Source organism: Castor canadensis, chromosome 8 (genome assembly GCF_047511655.1).
Source record: "Castor canadensis chromosome 8, mCasCan1.hap1v2, whole genome shotgun sequence".
In the NCBI taxonomy this organism is placed as follows: domain Eukaryota; kingdom Metazoa; phylum Chordata; class Mammalia; order Rodentia; family Castoridae; genus Castor; species Castor canadensis.
Window position 1 is genome coordinate 93,739,955 of NC_133393.1, and position 22,978 is coordinate 93,762,932.

General features: G+C 33.6%; 2 pseudogenes; both read left to right on the forward strand.

Annotated features, from left to right (window-relative positions):
• Positions 1-1,416: 1,416 nt before the first annotated feature.
• Positions 1,417-2,359, forward strand: LOC109674238 (olfactory receptor 6C3-like; annotated as a pseudogene).
• Positions 2,360-19,991: 17,632 nt separating this feature from the next.
• On the forward strand, positions 19,992-20,930 carry LOC109680492 (olfactory receptor 6C75-like; annotated as a pseudogene).
• The last annotated feature ends 2,048 nt before the right edge of the window (positions 20,931-22,978 follow it).

Below are 22,978 nucleotides of genomic sequence, written 5' to 3' on the forward strand. Positions count from 1 at the left end.
TACTTTAATCAGCATAAGCTTACCAGTGTTTATACATGGATCTTATGGGAGAAAGGAAAAGCAAGACTTAAATGTAATATGATAAAATGAGCCAATAGTTTTATAATAACAAGAATCAAGAATATTATGGGTCAAATATTACTTACCTGAACAAAAGAAATACAATTTTACAAACCATGAAAAAGTTAAATCATCACTCTTCATTTGTCAGTAAAAAGGAAATGAAGTAAATTGCTGAACCAATTTTCCAACTTTAAAATTTTGTGAATATTTTAAAAAGCCAGATGGTAGAATTTCAGAGTTAATTATCACAAGGATCAGGAAGTAAATTTGTTTCTTTTTAATATTATACATATTATTCCTTTTTATTTAAGCACCTAAAAATTATATTTGCCCATATGACCGAATTTACAGTCCTTCTAATACTACAAATTAAACAGTTATTACTAAGAAGTTATTACTGAAATCCCAATGCAGGAACACAGCAATAAGTCCTGGAACTTTCCCCCACGTGTAAACATTATTTTGTGATGAACAAGAATTTAAAAGTGCATTTTCTATTGCTTTAAAGAATCTCTACTTCCCAGTAAATATTATTTTGACCATTAACTTGTTCATTTGCTGTAGAAATATTATAAAAAATGTTAATTGTGAATTTTGTGAATTAAAATGTTTCTGGTCAATGATTTGTTTTGGCAAAAAACTTTCCCCATCTCATCCTTCTGGCCTTTTATTAGGAAATAAAACAAATTAATGGGGCAAGGAGGAAAACAGTGTTTCCAAGACCTGAAGCAAGAAATTTAGGAAAGAATGTCAGTACTTTTCATGAATAAATATTCAGTTTCTAAAGTAAGATGATTATTATGGTGAATGGTTGTTCAACTTGTGAGATTTTCTTGAACAACATGGACTGAGTTTTTCAAAATATAATATCTGAAGGTAAGGCTAAATAATCTCTGTAATTTTTAAACTCAAAATTTAGATTATTCTATCTATATTCTAGATCTCTTTTTTTAATATAATGGAAAGAAAAAATCAATTACAGTATTTGTATAATTTATAGAATTGCTAAATATTTTTTAAGAATAACTATAAGCTTAATTTTATAGAAACATTGAAAGAAATTGTGTCTATTAAAATGTTAGCACCAGAGATTTTTTTTAAAATCTATATCAATAATAATAGTGTTTTCAATGAACAAAGATCAATATTTAACTCAAGATAATATTTTTACATGAATGAAGGGCAAAATGGAAATCAAATAGTGTTGCCAATGGAGAACATATGTTTTTCTATTTTAATTTACAGATAATTCACCTTATGAATATTGTAATGTTATGCACTATCCTCAGTCTTCTTTCTGTTCTTCATGTTTTAGGGAGAACATACATTTTATGTTCTAAGGGGGTGAATAAAATGATGAAAAACCACACAGTACCCACTGAGTTCATTCTACAAGGGCTGTCAGATGATCCTGAGCTTCAGATTGTGATTTTTCCCTTTTTAATTATCACATATATATTAAGTGTCACTGGAAATTTAACCATCATCACTCTCACATTGGTGGACTCCCATCTACAGACCCCCATGTATTTCTTCCTCAGGAACTTCTCCATATTAGAAATAACCTTTACAACTGTCTGTATCCCTAGATTTCTGGGCACAATTTTTACCAGAGATAAAACTATTTCTTACAATAACTGCACAGCTCAGTTGTTTTTCTTCATTTACATGGGTATAACAGAATTTTACCTCCTAACTGCCATGTCCTATGATCGCTATGTGGCCATCTGCAAACCTCTGCATTATACAACTATCATGAACAAGAGAATCTGCATACTACTTGTGTTTTGTGCTTGGCTGGCAGGGTTCTTAAACATCTTCCCACCAGTTATTCTCTTTCTTCAGTTAGATTACTGTGGCTCAAATGTCATTGATCATTTTGCTTGTGATTATTTCCCCCTTTTGCAGTTGTCTTGCTCAGACACGTGGCTCCTAGAAGGTATTGGTTTTTATTCTGTAATAGTGATTCTGCTTTTCACTTTATCATTAATAATTCTTTCCTACATGCTCATCATTAGGACAATTTTGAAACTTCCTTCTACCAGTCAGAGAAAAAAAGGCATTTTCTACATGCTCCTCTCACATGATTGTCATTTCTATCTCTTATGGAAGCTGCATATTCATGTATGCTAATCCCTCTGCAAAAGAAAAAGCATCATTGACCAAAGGAGTAGCTATTCTCAATACTTCTGTTGCTCCTATGATGAATCCATTTATATACACCCTGAGGAACCAGCAAGTAAAGCAAGCCTTTAAGGACACCATCCAAAAGTTGATGCTTTTCTCAGATAAATGAAAGCACTAGTGATGTTAAAAGGAATATAGCCTTTCTTTCTCAAATTTAATGGTAAGGGAGAAAGACAGCATTCTTTATGATCAGATTAGTATTATTACTTATGGAAATTATACTTTTAGAGTAAGCAATGGCTTTTTACGTTTAGGTACAGTGCTACATCTATGTTCATCTGCCTATCTATTGACCTATGCATCTGCCTGTCTCTCTATCTATGTACCAACTCTATGTTTCTTTATGTGGATATGTGTGTGTGTATTTTAAAACATCCTTATATATGTTTTCTATCATGCATATGCTCTCAAAAATCATTATAGCTATTGTTTTATTTTTCTATTTCATTATTAAAATTTTCCTCACATCGTACTTACTAAATTTGATAAAAGTGAATGTTGCTTCAAATTTTCTGATATTTCATATATTTCATTCAAGTGTATTTGGATGAAGTAGAAAATATGGTTTAATGATTATGGTTTGGAATAGAAATGCTTTGCTTAGTAGAGACATAGGTCGTTTAGCTTGAGGGAAGAAAGCTCAAGATGGATGTGAACTTTGTAGTTAGTCATTCTTGATGTGTAATGGGAAGGAATTTTATTAAGAAATCTTATTCTATTTAACATTTCTGGAAAATCAAAAAACTACAATCAGGGGTTTGGGTAAAATGCATAAGTATCCATTTAAATATGTTAAAATATTAGAAACATGTGTATTATATTTGTATTAATAATTCTTATGTTAATAATGAGAAGAAGTAGTAAGAGGAGTAGAGCAGAAAATAAAAATAAAGTTTTTCAGTGATTATTACATGGCAGACTCAATTATTTTAATGACTGTAAGAAATATCTAAAATTAGTATTTTCCATTGATTAAAGTTATTATTCTTTAGGTAGATTAAATTAAATTAAACTCCAAAATACAAAACATATCAATAAAATTTATTAAATTATGATAAACATGAGAGTTTAACTTTCTGGAGAGCTCCATTTCAATCTCAGGGTCTACAAATGACTTTAGAGTTTTTGCTACAAGGAAGAGAACATCTCTTATAAGTGTGTGCATTCCTGTGTGTATTGTACCTACTCTACTTTGTATTAGGTAAGTCATATGCAATATTTATTTTGTAATTCCCCTTAGAAAATAACTAGCATTATTTATAATTTCTAAGCAAGTGAACAGAGTGAAACCAAGGTTGAAAAGTCAGTGTTTCAGAGATTATAGCTTGCAGATTATGGGGTTTAAGTTCACTCTCTACATCAAAATCCACACTCATAGTTACAACATGATGACTTTCACTTGTAATAATTTATTAAATATTCATGTTAACTACCAAAAGTTTTAAAATATTTTCTTATGTATGGTTTACTCATTCAGATTATGACAGGTTTTTGGCATATAGTGATGAAAAAGGATGATTTATTCCCAAATTTTCTAAAATTCTCCTGTGGACAATTAGGCCAAATAATGACATTATTGATGATGAGAGAATACCAGTTTTTCTGACTTTTATCACATCATAGTTATGATCAGTTTCATAATAATTGCTAAATACGGGCTCACTTTACCTTCAAAGTCATAAGCATATGATAAATTATAAATCTTGTCTTCCTTGGCTTTGTCACTTCAATTTTCACTCATTATCTTTCTTTGTTTTCTTTTATATTGTGAAGAATTTCTGGGAATAAGATTATGATGCTCTATATACAGAGACTAAGCTCTTCCCAGTAACTCTGCCTACAACCTGAATCATGACTCATAAATTAATCTTCTACTCAGTTTGACTTGTTTATCAGTGCACACAAATAATTATCCCAAGTGTGTTTGTAAAAAGTTATGTCAACTACCACCCCTACACTTCTAAATGTCAAGTTGTTTCAGGTAGTTATCGTCCTACGTCCAAGAAACACTGGGGTTAATTCTCTATTTCAATCCACGTACAAAACAAACAGGAAAATCATAACAATTAATATATATTGAACAATCCGAAATTATATCTTGTCAATAATAAAATGAGTAATTTTGCATACATTGTGTTGTCTTAACTCAATATTTGCATGTGGATATTAACAGTTCTCTATAAAATAATAAGAAACTTCCAGATGCAAGCTCTTCTAAACTTTTATATGATTGTGAAAATTCGCTCAGACAATATTTTTTAAAAATATTTATTAAAACAACTTGATTACAAGTGTGTGCTACCAATCTGCATTAAAAAGATGATGCTATCTCCACACTACAGGATTTCAAGAAACAGTGAAAAGCCAGATGTTTAGATATAGAGCTAATTTTTATAAAACCATGAACCAAGGTTTGTATCAGTGTGAAGGATGGACTGCTCACAAAATTTGCATTCTCTGGGAAGGACTCCCAGCAAATGTGAAAAATTTAATTAAATGGACATTCTGACAAAAATTACTAAAAATACAGAGATATAAAAGTGATGGATGAAATGTGTGGTGAATTACAGGATAATAAATAGAAGGCAGCATATAACAACTACTTCTTTCTTTTAAAGAACTATTTTTATGAATTCAATTTATTGTAGCAAAATAATGCTACAAAACCAGTATTTGCTTTCTTTATGTGAATATAGTAAATCCCACCTTATTTACAAATTTATTACACACTATTTTGACCAAGGGCTGTTAAAACAATAATAAATCAAAACAAATTTCAAAAACAAAAGTTTTAAACTCTCACATGAACATTATGGAGTTTAGTCAATGAAGAAAAACCCTTAGTCATTCCCATGTCATTGACTGTACTTAAATGGTTATAGGATAAGCTGAGATTTTCCCTGCCCTTAATTTGCTGAAAATATGTCATCCAAAAAACAAATGATAGCCAAAAAGCAAGGTAAAAGTTGATGTTCTTAACTTAAGTGCTAAAGTGGAATTTTAGGCTTGTTGAAATACAGCATGTCTTTAGTAGAGGTTGAGCAACATTATGGGAAAAATGAATTAAGCATTATTAGTTCTGTACTGAACCCTATGAATCCTGAGCATCCAAAGTTTTCCTCAATAGCATTCTCCTTAGAACCATCACCCAGATATACCAAGGGCCTACTGCATTATTTGTCAACTATGTTGAATCTTTTACCTATCCCTCTAAGATTTTAACAGTCCCTTTAATTAAGTTTTTCTCTTCCCTTTAAAGAATAGGGCATAAAGACTCATAAGAAATATGCAGTTACATATGGCCATGTATATCAGAACAGTGAACTGAATTAGGGCTATGACTCAGGAACTAAGCCATTGACCCAACTCCTGTAGGAGGGGAGAAACCTTGTAAAATAGAAATATACAAAGCAAACATAGAATTTCAGAATTATGTGCTAGTGAGATCATTCATTCTTAAATGAGCACATCCAAAATACCAAGACTGGCTTACAAAGAACAAGCTCCTGCTGAAAGCATAGGATGATATAATCATATTGATCAGTATTAAATATGTAATGGATACACATTAAAACAGATATCAGAATTACTGATTCATTTATTTAGGTAGAAGTAGTGAAAAATATTTACTACTGAAGAAAAAATTTCCCCTGTCCTTCTTTTTATAAAAGAAATAAATATCTTTATTTGAATAGTAAGTATCACATTTCTTTAACTCAGATAGGTATACATTTTTATTTTTAAGTTTTTGGAAGATTTTATTTTTAAAAATTTTTGTTGACATAAATTAATTGTATAAAGGCATTTTATTATATTTTCAACATACATATAATGTACCTTGATTAAATCCATCTCATTTATGTTGCTCTTTTTTAGCTATCCTCCCTCTTCTCCTCTTTTTTTTAACAGTTTTTTGTGGCTTTCATTGTGTTATTTGATATATAGTGTATGTCTATAATATGTATATAAAATCTGAAAAGTGATTATTTTTCTATTTTCCTCCATACACTATTTAACAATAATACCTACAGCAATCATTTGTTTCTTTTTTAAAAATTTTATTTCTTTTATTCATATGTACATACAATGTTTAGGTCATTTCTCCCCCCTTCCCCCACCACCTCCCTTTCTCCCTGCCCCTTTCTCTTCCCCTGCAACCTCCTTGCTTCCAGGCAGAAACTGTTTTGCCCTTATCTCTAATTTTGTTGAAGAGAGAGTATAAACATTAATAAGGAGGACCAAAGATTTTTGCTAGTTGAGATAAGGATAGCTATTTAGGGAGATTCCTAACATTGCTTTCCTGTACATATGTGTTACATTCTAGATTTATTCTTCTCAAACTAACCTTTTCTCTAGTTCCTGGTCCCCTTGTCCTATTGGCCTCTGTTGTGTTAAAGTTTCTGCATTAGTTCCTTTGCATTGAGGACATAAAATGCTTTCTTGTATTTGTGGTTTCTTGCCTATCCTCTACCTCCCTTGTGTGCTCTCTCCTTATCACGTGATCAAAGTCCAGTCCCCTTGTTGTGTTTACCCTTGATCTAAAGTCCACATATGAGGGAGAACATAAGATTATTGGTCTTTTGGGCCTGGCTAACCTCGCTTGGGATGATGTTCTCCAGTTCCATCCATTTATTTGAAAATGATTTCATTCTTCTTTATGGCTGTGTAAAATTCCATTGTGTATAAATACCACATTTTCTTAATCCATGCATCAGTAGTGGGGCATCTTGGCTGTTTCCATAACTTAGCTATTGTGAATAGTGCTGCAATAAACATGGTGGGCAAGTGCCTCTGGAGTAACCTGTGTCACAGTCTTTTGGGTGTATCACCAAGAGTGGTATTGTGGATCATATGGCAGATCTATGTTTAGATTTTTAAAAAGCCTCCAGATTTTTTTCCAGAGTGGTTGTACTAGTTTGGATTCCCATCAGCAGTGTACAAGGGTTCCTTTTTCCCCACATCCTCACCAACACCTGTTATTGGTGGTACTTCTAATGATGGCTATTCAAACAGGGGTGAGGTGGAATCCGAGTGTGGTTTTCATTTGCATTTCCTGTATGGGTAGAGATGGTAAGTATTTTTTCATGTGCTTTTTGGCCATTTGAATTTCTTCTTTTGAGAAAGTTCTATTTGGTTCACTTGCCCATTTCTTTATTGGTTCATTAATTTTGTACATTTTCTACATATGACTTTTGGCTGTTTATCCTGAGTCTCTGTTAGGTGTTAAGGAATCAAGAAAGAAAAGATTATTCTGTAATGCTAAGGCAAAGAATGACTATTATGATCTATACATTTTGCTCACAATTATATAAAATGCTACTATATAGTTAACTAATTTAATTCTCATAACATAGTACAATATCTAATTGCAGTATTAGCTTGTTCTTTTTATGGTTCATGTTGGTCTTTATATTTAGTTATCATCACTTTAACATACTAAGAAGAAATGCCGTAAAATGATAAGTATCTATGTGTGTGAAATTCTGGTTAATGGATTATAATTAATTGTTCTCTTTAATGCTTTTATGTTTCTTAAATATTTGATAATACAATATATATAACCAGGTAATACAGATAGCTAATGTATAATTATACAACTAAATATATAATATAATAATATTTAATAAAAATGCTCTATATTTTAATGAAATAACTAAATATGTTTAATATATTAAATAAGGTAATAAATCTAAATAGCCAAATAATGTTTTGTTTTATTATTTCCAGCTTTCTGAAGTATGATTGGCAAAAAATGTGTACATCTGAGATGTACAATATGATGTTTTGATATAAACATAACTTGTGCATCAAGTTATAGAACAGCCACATCATGATTGTGATGCAAGTTTGAGAACTATCACAATACCTGACTTCAAACTATATTACAAAGCAATAACAATAAAAACAGCATGGTACTGGCACAAAAACAGACATGAAGACCAGTGGAACAGAATAGAGGACCCAGATATGAAGCCACACAACTATAACCAACTTATCTTTGACAAAGGAGATAAAAATATATGATGGAGAAATAGCAGCCTCTTCAATAAAAACTGCTGGGAAAACTGGTTAGCAGTCTGCAAAAAACTGAAACTAGATCCATATATATCACCCTATACCAAGATTAACTCAAAATGGATCAAGGATCTTAATATCAGACCCCAAACTCTTAAGTTGATACAGGAAAGAGTAGGAAATACTCTGGAGTTAGTAGGTATAGGTAAGAACTTTCTCAATGAAACCCCAGCAGCACAGCAACTAAGAGATAGCATAGATAAATGGGACCTCATAAAGCTAAAAAGCTTCTGTTCATCAAAAGAAATGGTCTCTAAACTGAAGAGAACACACACAGAGTGGGAGAAAATATTGCCAACTATACATCAAAGTACTGATAACCAGAATATATAGGGAACTTAAAAAATTAAATTCTCCCAAAACTAATGAACCAATAAAGAAATGGGCAAGTGACCTAAACAGAACTTTCTCAAAAGAAGAAATTCAAGTGGCCAGAAAACACATGAAAAAATGCTCACCACCTCTAGCAATAAAGGAAATGCAAATTAAAACCACACTAAGATTCCACCTCACCCCTGTTAGAATAGCCATCATCAGCAACACCACCAACAGGTGTTGGCAAGGATGTGGGGAAAAAGGAACCCTCTTACACTGTTGGTGGGAATGTAGACTAGTACAACCACTCTGGAAAAATATTTGGAGGCTACTTAAAAAGCTAGACGTCGATCTACCATTTGATCCAGCAATACCACTCTTGGGGATATACCCAAAAGACTGTGACACAGGTTACTCCAGAGGCACTTGCACACCCATGTTTATTGTTGCACTATTCACAATAGCCAAGTTATGGAAACAGCCAAGATGCCCCACCACTGACGAATGGATTAAGAAAATGTGGTATCTATACACAATGGAATTTTATGCAGCCATGAAGAATGAAATGTTATCATTCTCTGGTAAATGGATGGAATTGGAGAACATCATTCTTAGTGAGGTTAGCTGGGCCCAAAAGACCAAAAATCGTATGTTCTCCCTCATATGTGGACATTAGATCAAGGGCAAACACAACAAGAGGATTGGACTATGAGCACTTGATAAAAGCGAGAGCACACAAGGAAGGGGTGAGGATAGGTAAGACACCTAAAAAACTAGCTAGCATTTGTTGCCCTTAACACAGAGAAACTAAAGCAGATACCTTAAAAGCAACTGAGGCCAATAGGAAAAGGGGAACAGGTACTAGAGAAAAGGTTAGATCAAAAAGAATTAACCTAGAAGGTAACACCCATGCACAGAAAATCAATGTGAGTGAATGCCCTGTATAGCTATCCTTATCTCAACCAGCAAAAACCCTTGTCCCTTCCTGTTTTTGCTTATACTCTCTCTACAACAAAAATAGAAATAGGGGCAAAATAGTTTCTGCTTGGTATTGAGGGGGGGAGAGGGCGGGGGCAGAGTGGGTGGTAAGGGAGGGGGGTGGGCGCAGGTGGGAGAAATGAACCAAGCCTTGTATGCACATATGAATAATAAAAGAAAAAGGAAAAAAAATGATGCCCTGTAATTAAATAGTACATTGTGGATCTTGGATTTAAACTGTGGTCTAATTGACTCTAAAATCCATCATACCATTACACTACTCATTTATGTCTCAGTAAAAAAAAAAGAGTACTTGGTAAAGTAGCATTTTGACAGAGGTGGCTGTACATCATATGGGGTGAATTCCTTATCCACTCACTTCTTATTAATAAGTTTTTTGGAAGTCATAAAAATTATGTTACATTTTTATTATAAAATCCCAATGAGTAAACAGCAAGAGATTTTGTAATTACTCCTTGATGGCAAATTTCCAGGAGACACTCACTTGATTACATTCTCATACATCCTTGTCCTATTGATTTATGGTAATGCTATTTAGATTTAGAGAGTTAATTCAGGTTCAGGTGTAGGTATTTTTTTTTATTTGCAAGATTACAACAGAAAATAAATTTTATACTTCCAACAAAGGTACACATTCAATCAGTTAAAAAAATATTTGCAGTCATTGGTCGTCGGTGGCTGAATCCACTTGCTCATTATGTGCTACAAAACAGTATAGAGTAAATGTCTCATTTACTCTTTGCTTGTTCATGATCACTGGTTCTTACAGAAAAGCCCAGGTGAAAGCATACTCTGGTCTCTATTCATTATTCTGAGTTGGTTCTCTAGTATTTTTTGTTGACGTCATTATGAATATATGGACATAATTTTTTATTTGGTTTAGATAACAGTGATTTACATGAATATAACGAGGAAAATCTAAATTGACATGGCTGCTTCACTGGAGTGTTTCAGTGCTTCTGCCAGGGAGGATGGATTCAGGTTCTCTTCACAAATTTTTGGACATTACACCTTTTCTCTGAGGTACTGCAGTTTGAACTCAGGGCTTTGAGCATCAAAGCAGGTGCTTAATGGCTTGAACCATACCCCAACACTTTTTGCCTTGCATATTTTTGAGATAGGGTCTTTTGCTTTTGCCCAGGCAAGATGGATAGACCTGGCATAGTTGGGATGACAGGTGCATGTCATCATGCACAACTTTATTTGTTGAGATAGGATCTTGTTACCATCTCTACTCCCAAACTGTCTGTTAATCCTGATTGGCCAAGTTTCTGCCTCCTAAGTAGCTGGGATTATAGTGTAAAATACTGGGCCTGGCTGGACATTACACTTTCAGTTTGGTTGCTTCCCTCTTATTTTTAATTGACAAATCACTAAACAAATATGTTTTTCTTAAAAAGGATTAAAATTACTGAAAAGTGTATGCTAAAACACAATTTGAATTTAGTACTATGGGAGTTTTCATAGCCCTTTCTGTATTTCATGCATTTGGGTCTTCTTTCCCTCATGTTGAGAACAGTGACTATCAAAAAGTTTAGATAAGATTACTATATTCACTTTTATATATTCAGTATATCAACTACATTCAAGTTTTAGGTTTCCTTCCTTTTCCCTATTCCTCCTGTGGGTGGTCTCCCCTTAGCGTGTGACCCATCTCCAATAATGTTTCTGCTTTGTTTTAGGTCTGTAGTAATCTTAAACTGCAAAGTCCACTATGGGAAGCAGACAAGGAAGTAGTGAAGAGGTCTGGTAGAGATGAACAATTTGGGTTGTGATACACATGTGCATGGAAGCAACACTTCCATACAGGAATTTCTCTGTAGAGAAACTACTAGAAAAACTACTGTTTTTCTTATAATTTCTTATGTATTCTCTTAACAAAGTCAAAAAATAAGAGGTCAGGGCAGGTTCTGCCTGGAAAGGGAGGAGGGCAAATAATGTATACCCATGTAAGTAAATGTAAAAGCGATAAAAATTTAAAAAGGGAAAAAAGATTAGATAAAATTGCAAATTCACATTAATCTTCAATTTCTTCTCTCCCACACATTGCTCATACAGTAGTATTAGAGTACCAATGATGACACTATCACCCACACTATCATTCCTGACAACAGTTTAAGACTTTTATTTTTAGGGCTGGGTGTGGTGGTACATCCCTGCAGAGTTGGATTAGTCCCAGCTATGCAGGAAGTCATACATAGGAAGATCTTGGTCTACCAGTCTCAGCCAAAAGCATGAGACTCTACCAAAAAATAACAAACAAAGGGGTTTGGGGACTGGCTGAAGTGGTAGAGCATCTGCCTAGCAAATGTGAGGCCCTGAGTTCAAACTCCAGTACTGACAAAATGACGAAAAAAGTTTTGTTTTTCAGCTTTTCTCTTTGCCTTTAAATCTCATAGGGATGTATAGGTCAATTACTGTATTTTAAATTATTAGTAATAATTTGTTTCATATTGTCAATTTATAAACAAAATACACATTTACTTATATTTATTCTAGTTTCATTTATAGCTTTTGTTTCCTTGTTTCACTATGAATATGTGAAAAATTAATATTTCCCCCATTTCTTTACTCATATATCCTGAGGACCATGCTATAGTGGTAGCTCTTATCTTTTTATAGCTGTAGTGTATGGATATACTAGAGATTATTACAAGAATCTCTATGAAATGTATTTTCCCTCTATTTTTGCTATTACAGGTAGTCATAAACATGTGAATAGCTGTATGATATATTTTTTCCATTGTTTCACAAGATGTTAGTTTCTGGTCAATAAACAAATGTATATCGGCTATTTATTTATATACTCTTTGAACTCATTCAGCTTTTTGTTCATTTCTACCTTCATTTTATTGATCCTCTTTAAAATTATATTTTTTAGTTTTTTGGACTTTCTATTCATTATCCTTAGTGTCTGATACTGTGGGGTTGTTGAACTTTGGAGATCTCATGTTGCCTTTCATTTTCTGTGTTTTTGCATTGAGATTCACCAAATTTTGAGGTCAAATTCATTGTTTGGATGTTTTAGTCACAAGTGGTCTTAAAATTGAAGTTTTCTCGGTGTTTAGGCAGGGCTGGGTGGTGGGAGGATTTCAGTTCAGTTTCTTACCACTGGACTGGTAGGGAAGCTCTATAGACAAACTCTGGTCTACATGTCCATGGTATCAGGTCTGATCCCCAGAACCACTCAGATAGAGGAGAAGTAGATTTAGTCTCTTATGCTTCTTTGTGCATGGGTTGGTGTTATATGTGTTTGAGGTGGTTGGGGTAAAGTATCAGTGTGTCCACCTTTATGCTGTTTCCACCTAAGAAGCTTCCCTTCTTTGTGTACTGGAAGGCACTGCTGGCTGCACAGCACCTTTTAGTCTACAGACTAGGAGGTTGCCACTTACTACTCAGATCCCACTATTTTTACCCCTTATGGCAACACATGTAACACTCAGGTGTCTTCCAAATATGCCTGATGCTAAGGGGTACAAATATCTCACTGAGCTCTACACCAGTGGAATAAAACTGAAGGACTCAGGTGCCCTTCTTGCAGTTCTTTCTGACCATGCTTAATAGTTTGCCTCCTGTGAAAGGGATATCACATGAGATCCAGGTCTTGTCTTTAGAGCTCTCAACTCTGCCTGGCATCAATCCCCCAGAGTCACCAGATAGATCCTGGATGCTGAGTACTGTGCTGTGTCTACAGTGATCCCTTGGCTCCAAGACTTAAGCTTAAAAGGGGAGAGTGGGACCACCAACTACCTGGTCCTTTACTACCTCAGCTCCTGGTGCTGCTTTAACTTCTCAGCTCACCTATGTCAAAGCCTCTCATTCTCCATGAGCACTTCTCATAGCTGTTTCTCTTCCAACACTGGCCAAGAATCTCAGAACTCCCTGAGCTGTAATTTTTCCTTGATTTTGAAGCATCCCAGGTAACTCAGACTCAAAGCCTGCCTGGCTGCAGGCAGTTTGCAGACAAGTTCTGTAAGGAGAGCTATCTGCCAGTGTCAGCAGTTACATGCTATGTTTAGGAAATTGTCCTCAGGAAATGGAAATACTCTTACTTTGGAGGGCATGGTCATTGACTTCTAAACCTTTTGCTGCTTCCTGGGCTCCTGCCAAGATCCCTCAACTCACCTCAATCAAAAACTCTCCTTCTCTACATCTGCCACTAGTAATCAATCTCCCACCTGAACACTCTAGCTGAGAATCCCAGAACTCCCTGTGCTTTGATTTTTCAAGACCATGTGGCCTATTCTCAAATCCTGCCTTGCTGCAGGCTGTTTGCAGGCAGCTACTGGAACCTGAGCCTTGCCAACAAAGCCCTGCTTTGTGTTTGAAATTGTCCTTGGGCAATGGAACTGCTGTCACTAAATAGATGGGGTCATCATCCAAACTCCTTTACCTACCCAACATACCCCTAACTTCTCAGCCTGCCTGAAGTCAAAGTATCTCCCTCCCAATGAGGTTTTCATGGCTCTTTCCCTCTCATACACCCCTGCCAGATTTCTCAGGACACCTAAGCTGCAATTTACAACATCTGTATTTACAAGATCCCCCCACCAGTACCTCAGTGCTGAACAGGACAGCCTCTCTCAAAATGGTGCCTTGCCACAGCTCTCTGATGTTTGAGGAATGAAAGATTGTCTAGCTGATGCTGGCCTGTCATAGTGAGGAAGTCACTGTCCCATGAAATCCCTGCACTGGAATTCCAGGTTTACAGGAAGTGTGTGTGGTGGAGGTGGTGGGAGGTGTTTGTTTGTTTGTTTGTTTGTTTTGTTTTCCCCCACAGCTAGGTTGGCCAGTCTGTTGTGGAGACCTTCTGGCTTATTATGTTATTGAAGCTTTGGCTTCCCTGTGGTTGCAGCTTAAAACTTTCATGATTTACTCTGTTGCCTTTTGTTTTACTATATTTTTCTGCTTTCCTGTCTTTCCTCATGGTACTCAGTGTTCTTCCTCTCTTTTTTTCTCTTCAGAATGTAGTCTCTTCTTTGTTACCCAGAATCTTCTCATTCAGTATCTGATGAAGAAAGCTTCTTTACTCCTTCACCATTTTGTCCACCTCTCAATTTCTTCTTCATTTATATATTTAGTATCAGTTTAGTAGATTTAATTATTTAATTATTTACATTCTATTAAGTCTTTATGCATGTACCTATAATCCATTTTTGTATAAGTACTGTGAACACATGTATTTTCTATGTAAATAGAAAAATGAGACCTGAAGAATCTATTCCAGAAATTGGGTCAAGAGAATAAAGAAGAGTGATGGAGGGGATGAGTTCAACTATGATATATTTATAAGAACTTTTGTAAATGCCACAATGTACCCCAGCTGAACAATAAAAACAAAAATCTAAAAAGTAATATCAATATAAAAGCAGATTTTGCTAAAATTTTTTAAATAGTTCACCAGAGTGTAAGCTATTATGTTAAGTTGTTATTAGATGAATTTGGGGTGTATTGTACTGGGTTGATTGTGCCTTCAAAAATTCAGGTCCACTTGGAAGCTGTGTACATGATCTGATTTGGAAACAGAGACTTCGCAAGAATAAGGAAGTTAAGATGAGATTGGTTGCATACATTAAAGCAATTTTTCACTTGTTGTTTAGTAGCAGGTCACCTATAATGTGCACTTTAAAATAATTTGGCCTTCGATATGAGCATCATATTTAGACTTTTGCAACAATGTTCATAATTAATCTTGAACATGTTCATGGTATGTTACCCAATTTAATGACTTTGATTATGAATAAATTAATATGGTATACACTGAGTTCAACATCCTGGCATGCTCTGATAGTTTCTTTCTTCACTATGCCCTCCATTTTTTAACTCTCTTTTACTGTAGTAATCTGATTTTTTGAATAATTTTATGTCTTCCAAAGAAACAGCAAAAAAACTTTAAATTTTTATCAGAAAGTGTTTAGCATTTTAAGATCATTAAATAATCCCAATTTACATTTAGTTTGAACATTTTTATGCAGTTTATGGAGCCCTGTATTAAGTAAGTCTGAAACTAATAATGTGATGGAGTAATCACAGGCGTCTTTCAGATCAAATAGCAAGTAACAAGGTGATGCTGTAGAAAAACATTCTTTGCACTGGACTTATGGAGGGACTCTGAGATTTTCATAACTTGTAGAATTCTCATTCTACTCTCTAAGAATAAAACCTACTTGAAGAGTTGTCTTTGTCACCTCTGTTTACTTAGAGCCTAATACTGAACTCAGCATGTAAGAATTCAAACATAATTACTGAATGAATAAATGATTATGATTATAATCATAGTCAAGTTTTTAATGTTATAAATCAGTGAAAAGATGTGAAATCTTCAAGGTAAATTCTGACATCTTCTATGATATAGAAAGTTGAATTGAGACCTCAGGTCATTCTAAAGCATTACAGTAATTATTAATTTTTCCTTAAAATAGAAAACCTACTCTTTTTACAGTTTACTCTGTTGTTACTTAGAGACTACTAATCTCTATTACTCCCATTGTTTAGTTTCTTCTCCTTGGAAAATTAAAGATTATTATAAAGATATAAATCTTTCCATATATTCTTCTGCTATGAGTTCAAGCCATTACAATATTGTCTATTCTAAATTATGTGATAATTTGGACTACTGTTTAGCACTTGGTATCTTGAGAACACCAATCTCCATTGTGTCTTTTGTTTATTCATTCAATGAATTCCCCTGAGTCCTTTGTAAGTAGATCAGATAAACTTATGGCTAACCTGAATAACATAGCATCCATACAGAAGATCATGGAACCTTATCCATCAGGCTATGAAAGAAACTTCATTAGCCTGCATTTCAAATGTACCTTGCTTCTTTTCAGGTATTTACATACACTTCTTTAAGTGGCATAGGTAAAATAACCTGGGACACTCATTTATTTGGATTAATGTATAGAAATGGGTTGATACATGTCCTTCTTGTAAACATTGTAGAATGTCTCTTGAATTGTCCTTTGTAATCAATATTTTGTGTATTTGGTTGCAAATATAAGATGACAAAGGAGAGACTGATTGCAAAGCTCCTGAAAAATTCCAAAGAACTTTTGTTTAGATAGCTTAATAAGGCATTACATTGACTAAATTGGTCACAATTACCAAAAGAGTAAGCATTTTTTCAGGAATTATTATTATACAAGCAATTTCAATTATACATATTTTGTATAAATAAAATAAAGGCACATAATTTCTATGAAATAGATAATACAAAAATAAAAATTTAAATACTGCCCATTAATAGCTTCATGAAACACTTTTGTCCATTACAGCCTAACAATTTTATGATTGATAGCACTGCATGATTCTTGAAGTTCTTGTGTATATATCAGCTTATCATAATTTGTACTATAATCAATGTCAGGAAGCCATGGTATCATTTTTGTGATAAGCTTTAATCACTTGGATGCAGTATATGTTTTAGTTCTGCACATTGTGAATGTTATACATAGTGAATATTAGTACCAATGATATAAAAGCAAAAGACTAAAACCTGCATAAGATACAGCCACAAGGACAGCAAATATGGGAATGTGAGAATGTATCCTTCCCAGAAATTTTATAAGTAAAAAATGGTGTAAACTCATTCACCTATTCAGCTAGTTGGTTAATCATGACAAAATGTTACTTTGTTCAATAGCGCTGAGAACTATAAAAACTATAAGAAACAAATGAGTTAAGCAAGTGGCCTGAATACTTTAAAATTTTAAAGAATGATCTAAGAGGACAAAATACTCAAAGCTTTTAAATTACATTAATCACAAACAAATTTTTTTAACATCAAGAGTAATATATGCAAAATATGGGAAAAAAGAAAATAATCTTTTTCAATCTCAAAATTTACTATGAATGTTGAACTATTCCCATTCAAAATCCATAAAAAAGAAAATAATGCAATGGAGAACTGCTTATCATTTTGAAAATAAGACAAGTAGGAACATTGGAGTACTTGCACTTTACAAAAATAAAATTACAACCAGAGATTGTAAACTGTGCATCAGAGAGTCTGGTGCTTGAAGATCATGAATTCAAAGTCAGCCTGGGCTCTATGGACATGGTCTCAAGAACAAAATAAAATGATGTCCTTTTTGTAAGTACTGCTTTCTATATCAGAGTTTTTTATATATCGAGGTCATATATATAGGTGATAAATTAAAATATATTCAAGGCTATATGCACAATATTAAAAAAGACTCTTCTAACTAATAGGTAATAGTCTCAAAGTACTACCCCAATAGTTAGATTGGGGCTACCCTCCCATATATTGGGCATGTCTGTATATGATTATCAGGAACTCATTACTAAGGACCACTGAGTTGACTTCACAGATTGTAAAAGTTTGAGTGGAGGGAGAGAAAGGCATGTTTTAAATGTTGAAAAATTTTGAAGTAAAGCAAAATCCAAAAAATACAAATCTTTTCAGTCTTGTAAACATTCTCAAGTATTTTATTCAAAAGGTTTTAATCTCAGTTTTAACCTTTTTTTGTTATTTTTAAGAAAATGTGTTGACAGAAGACATTTACTCCAAAATACATGAAAGCACAATAAAAGAAATAAAGGAATAACTAACATAAAAGGTAACAAACAACAGTTTTTGAAAGTATTTTGTTTTGATGTACTACAGAATCATTTCTCTCTAAAAACAAAAGGCAGCAATGATTTTTAAAAATTAGTGTTTTAACCATGTTTCTTCACTATATATGCTTAGTTTGTGCAATTATGTTTTGATATATGTCTATATAATGAAATTATTACTGAAGCAAGAAAACCAGCCTATCTACTTCCAATTATCATTTTTTCTTTGGTGGCGAGAGCAGCGAAAAATCTACTCTCTAAGCAAGTTTTCAGCATATAACATAACATTATTAACTATAGCCCTCATGCTATACATTAGATCTCTAGATTTGTGTACCATATATAATTGCAAGTTTCTATCCTTGAAGATACTGGGGTATATATAGTATATCACAGTATATATAGTATGTTATTTGCCTATTAAACTAGTTAGCTAACCATGAGAAAACATTACTCTGTTCTAGCACTGACACCTATAAAAACTACAAAAAACAAATGTGACATTATAGATTTAGGCAAGTTGTCTAAATACTTAAAAATTTTTTTTAATTATCTTAGAGGACAGCCTATCCAAATCTTTTAAAATAACTTTAAACATGATATAACATAATATGTATAAATCATATAAATGCAACATAGTATTTAATGTTACATATATAACAATTGCTAAGCTATGGAAATAGCCAAGACGCCTCACTATTGATGAATGGATAAGAAAGTGTGGTCTTTACATACAATGGAATTTTATTGAGCCACAAAGAATAATGAAATTTTGTTGTTTGCAGGTAGATGGATGGAACTGGATAACATCATGGTAAGTGAAGTTAGCCAGGCTCAGAAGGCCAAAAGCCACATGTTCTTTCTCATATATGAAATATAAACCTAATACAGATACAGCAGTATTATGAAAAACTGGTCACACTAAGGGGAGGTCATATACAACAAGGGGAGGGTAAAAGAAGGTAACTAAGAAGATAAACATGGTTGATATATTCTCCATACAAGAATGAATATAGAATTCTTAAACTGGCTGAAACCAACAGAAGAAACAGACTAAGGTAGAATGAAGAAAAATAGAGGAGATGAAGCAATTAGGGTTATAATACACCTATAGATGAAATAATCACAAGGAAACTTCATGAAGCTAACTTTATGTCAAACAAGTAAAAATGTCATTTATTTTATTTTTTTATTTTTTCTTCTACAAAATTGGAGAAGGAAAGGGCAGAACAGATCCTAACCAAGGGAATGGGCACCAATGGGAAGGGGGAAGTGGTAGGGAAAGGGAGTAGGGGGATGAATTCAGTGTATGTAATGTGTACATATGTATGTAAAAGCAAAAATGATACCTGTTGAAACTATTCCAAGAATGGGGGGAGGGAGGATAAAGGAAAACAGTGAAGAGGTGAATTCAAGTATGATATATTTGATACAATGTAAGAACTTTTGTAAACGCCACAATGTACCCCCACGTAGCACAACAATAAAAATAAATAAGTAAAAAAGAAAAAAGTCATACAAAAATAATATTATGTTACATATGTAACCATATATGTTAATTATACATGATGTGATGTATATATGATATTTTGTATACACACACATTATATACCATATATATACATACATATGTAGAATGAACCTGTAGCACAGTAGGCCAAGTAAAATAAGCCAGAAACAAAAAATATTTTAATGACATTTTTTATTATATTGATTGTTTTTGTTTCTTTATCTGGCAGCTAAAATGTAGAAAGGCTTTATAAACAGAAATTATGAGAAATTCTACAGCGGTAACAGATTTTAGACTTCTTGGACTGACAAATGACCCACAGTGGCAGGTTGTAATTTTCACTTTTCTTCTTGCTACCTACATGCTCAGTATGACTGGGAACCTGACCATTATCATCCTCACCCTTTCAGATCCCCATCTGCAGACTCCCATGTATTTCTTCCTTCAGAGCTTCTCATTCTTAGAACTAGCATTCACATCTGTCTGTATTCCTAGATTCCTTGTCACTATTGTGACAGGAGACACAACCATTTCCTACAGTGGCTGTGTGGCTTAGCTATTTCTTTTCGTCTTCTTGCGAGTTACAGAATTTTACCTTCTGGCTGCCATGTCCTATGATCGCTACATGGCCATCTGCAAGCCTCTTCATTACACAACCATCATGAGCAGCAGAGTCTGTATTCTTCTAGTCTTTAGCTCATGGCTTATGGGATTCCTGATTATCTTTCCACCTATCATCCTTCTGCTGCAGTTAGATTTCTGTGCTTCCAATATAATTGATCATTTTATCTGTGACTCTTCTCTGATTCTGCAGCTTTCATGCACAAACACAGGCTTTCTGGAACTCATGGCATTTTTCTTAGCCATAGTAACCCTCATGGTTACCTTGACATTAGTTATTCTCTCCTATACAAATATCATCTGCACAATTCTGGGAATTCCTTCTACATATCAAAGGAAAAAGGCCTTTTCCACTTGCTCCTTCCGTATGATAGTTGTCTCCCTTTCTTATGGTAGCTGCATCTTCATGTACATCAAGCCTTCAGCAAGAGAGAGGGTGACTTTAAGCAAAGGAGTGGCAATACTCAACACCTCAGTGGCTCCTCTCCTGAACCCTTTTATATACATGCTGAGGAATCAGCAAGTGAAGCAAGCCTTCAAGAGCATGGTCCAGAGGATGGTCTTATCTTCAAACAAATGAGCATGCTTATGTGAAATGTGAATCCCTAAAGACAAATCTGAATGAAAACTACATGAACTCTTTCAAAACACCTCATTTCATTTCTTTAGCTAGATATATTTATTTAACACCAACACCTATTTTTCTAATTAACCTAAAACCTAGCTATTAACTATTTTAAGTTGTATAGAAAGTGTTTGACGTCACACCTTTGTATTTTATGGAAATCAATAATCTCCATTGCTTCTCATACCAAAGCAAGGTAGATTATAAAATCACCCACAAGATAGATTGCTATAAATTAATGAGCTTATGAAACCACATGCAAATATATAATTTATGACATACATAAATTATGTGTTATACTAGCTTTAAAATTTCTTATGACCAAGAGAAACATGTTATAATGCTAAAATATTATTAAAATGTCTCCTTGAATTTATCAGTTAAATGTAACAGAATCTATGCAAACTTTAAACAGAAATGTATGATAAAATGTGCTTATAAAAATATCTCTGTTGTTTGAATTAATTCTGTATTGATTTTTGTATTTATTTTCTGAGGAGAATAGAATGTAAGTAATGTTGCAGAGGAAAGAAGAAATTTACCTTATATTTTCCTTCTGTTAATACTCCTTAAAAATAGATTATTTATCTGAAAATTTCCTATTCCTGACAATCATATTTTAAATGGAAACCTTGTTATCCCGCATTAGTATTCACATGCTTTCAAATGGTACAAAATTGTCTTTCCTACTGACATGATGAAGAAAATGGCAAAGAATAGAAGACGGTATGATACTGACTCTTTCTAGCCTATCCTGAAAATGATGATATGCAATCACCAATGACTTCATCCTCTTCTATTAGTAAACATGTAATACTCTATTTTACTCTCATCTCTTCCACAAAAGTTTTGTTTCTCTCACTCATATTCAGGAAATGAACTTTTGCAGATAGTTGAGAACTATAAAAAATGTATTCAAGCAAATGTCCTATATTTAATGGGTCCCTCAGTTAAACTTATCATTAAGAAAATACGTTGTCTTATGACAGTAGCTATGAGCATGACTAGATACAGGGTGATTGATTTTTGTTCCTTGATTTCCATCTTGGTATTAGACACAGGTTAATATAAGGAGCTCAATATATTTCCTATGTCCACACCAGAAATGCTTTTCTCATGGACTAAAGTGTCTCTAAGCACTCACTTATTTCTTACCATGTGCTTCCATGGAATGGTTTACATTTTTTCCAAGCAGATGCTAATGTACTGTTATTACAAAACAAAAATTAAATTTCACTTGTATTTGATTATGAATTCTTTATTGAGGCAATTTGTAAAGAAACTGAGCAGTGTAAGTTTGCTTTTATAAGACTATAACAAGTAAGCAGAAATGCAAAAGTGAAAATCATGAGTGTGGAAAACCAGAATACAAATGTTAAGTAATTGCAGAAAAGCTATTGTTAGTTAGATGACAGATTAAAAATAAAGAATAAAAATTGATAAAACTCCTAAAAAATAAAAAGGTGAATTAAGAGAAAAGTAATTTTAAAATAATAAAAGAAACAAAAAGGGAAAATGAGAAAGAAGTGAAAACATAAAGACATCAAATAGAATATGAAAAAAATATAACAAATGAATTGATGGAGGAAAGAATCTCAGCTAAACAGTCCTTCTAGTTAAGTTGCTCGGAAATGCTTCTCTCAGCATCTTCTACATTTTAAATTTGCCGGCTACAGAAAGAGATAATTGGTTATCACTGCAGCGTGTTGTAATTCCTTTCAGCTCTTGCCACAGGAGCTGGTTTGGAATGCAACTGTGCAGGTCACTACTCACTGAGCAGGTTAAGACAGAACATTTGCGCATCAGGTATGTATTCGCTGTAGAGGTTTTTAATCTGCTCTTTCAGGGACACAGCCAATCACAGAGCTGCAGCAAGCCCTTCTTACAGACTGAGATTGGGTTGTATGTAGACTATGGTGGACATATATTCTTTAGAAAGTTTTTAGTCCGTGCATCTGGGGGCATTACAAATGTCAAATCTGCATTACAGAAACCTGAGCCTT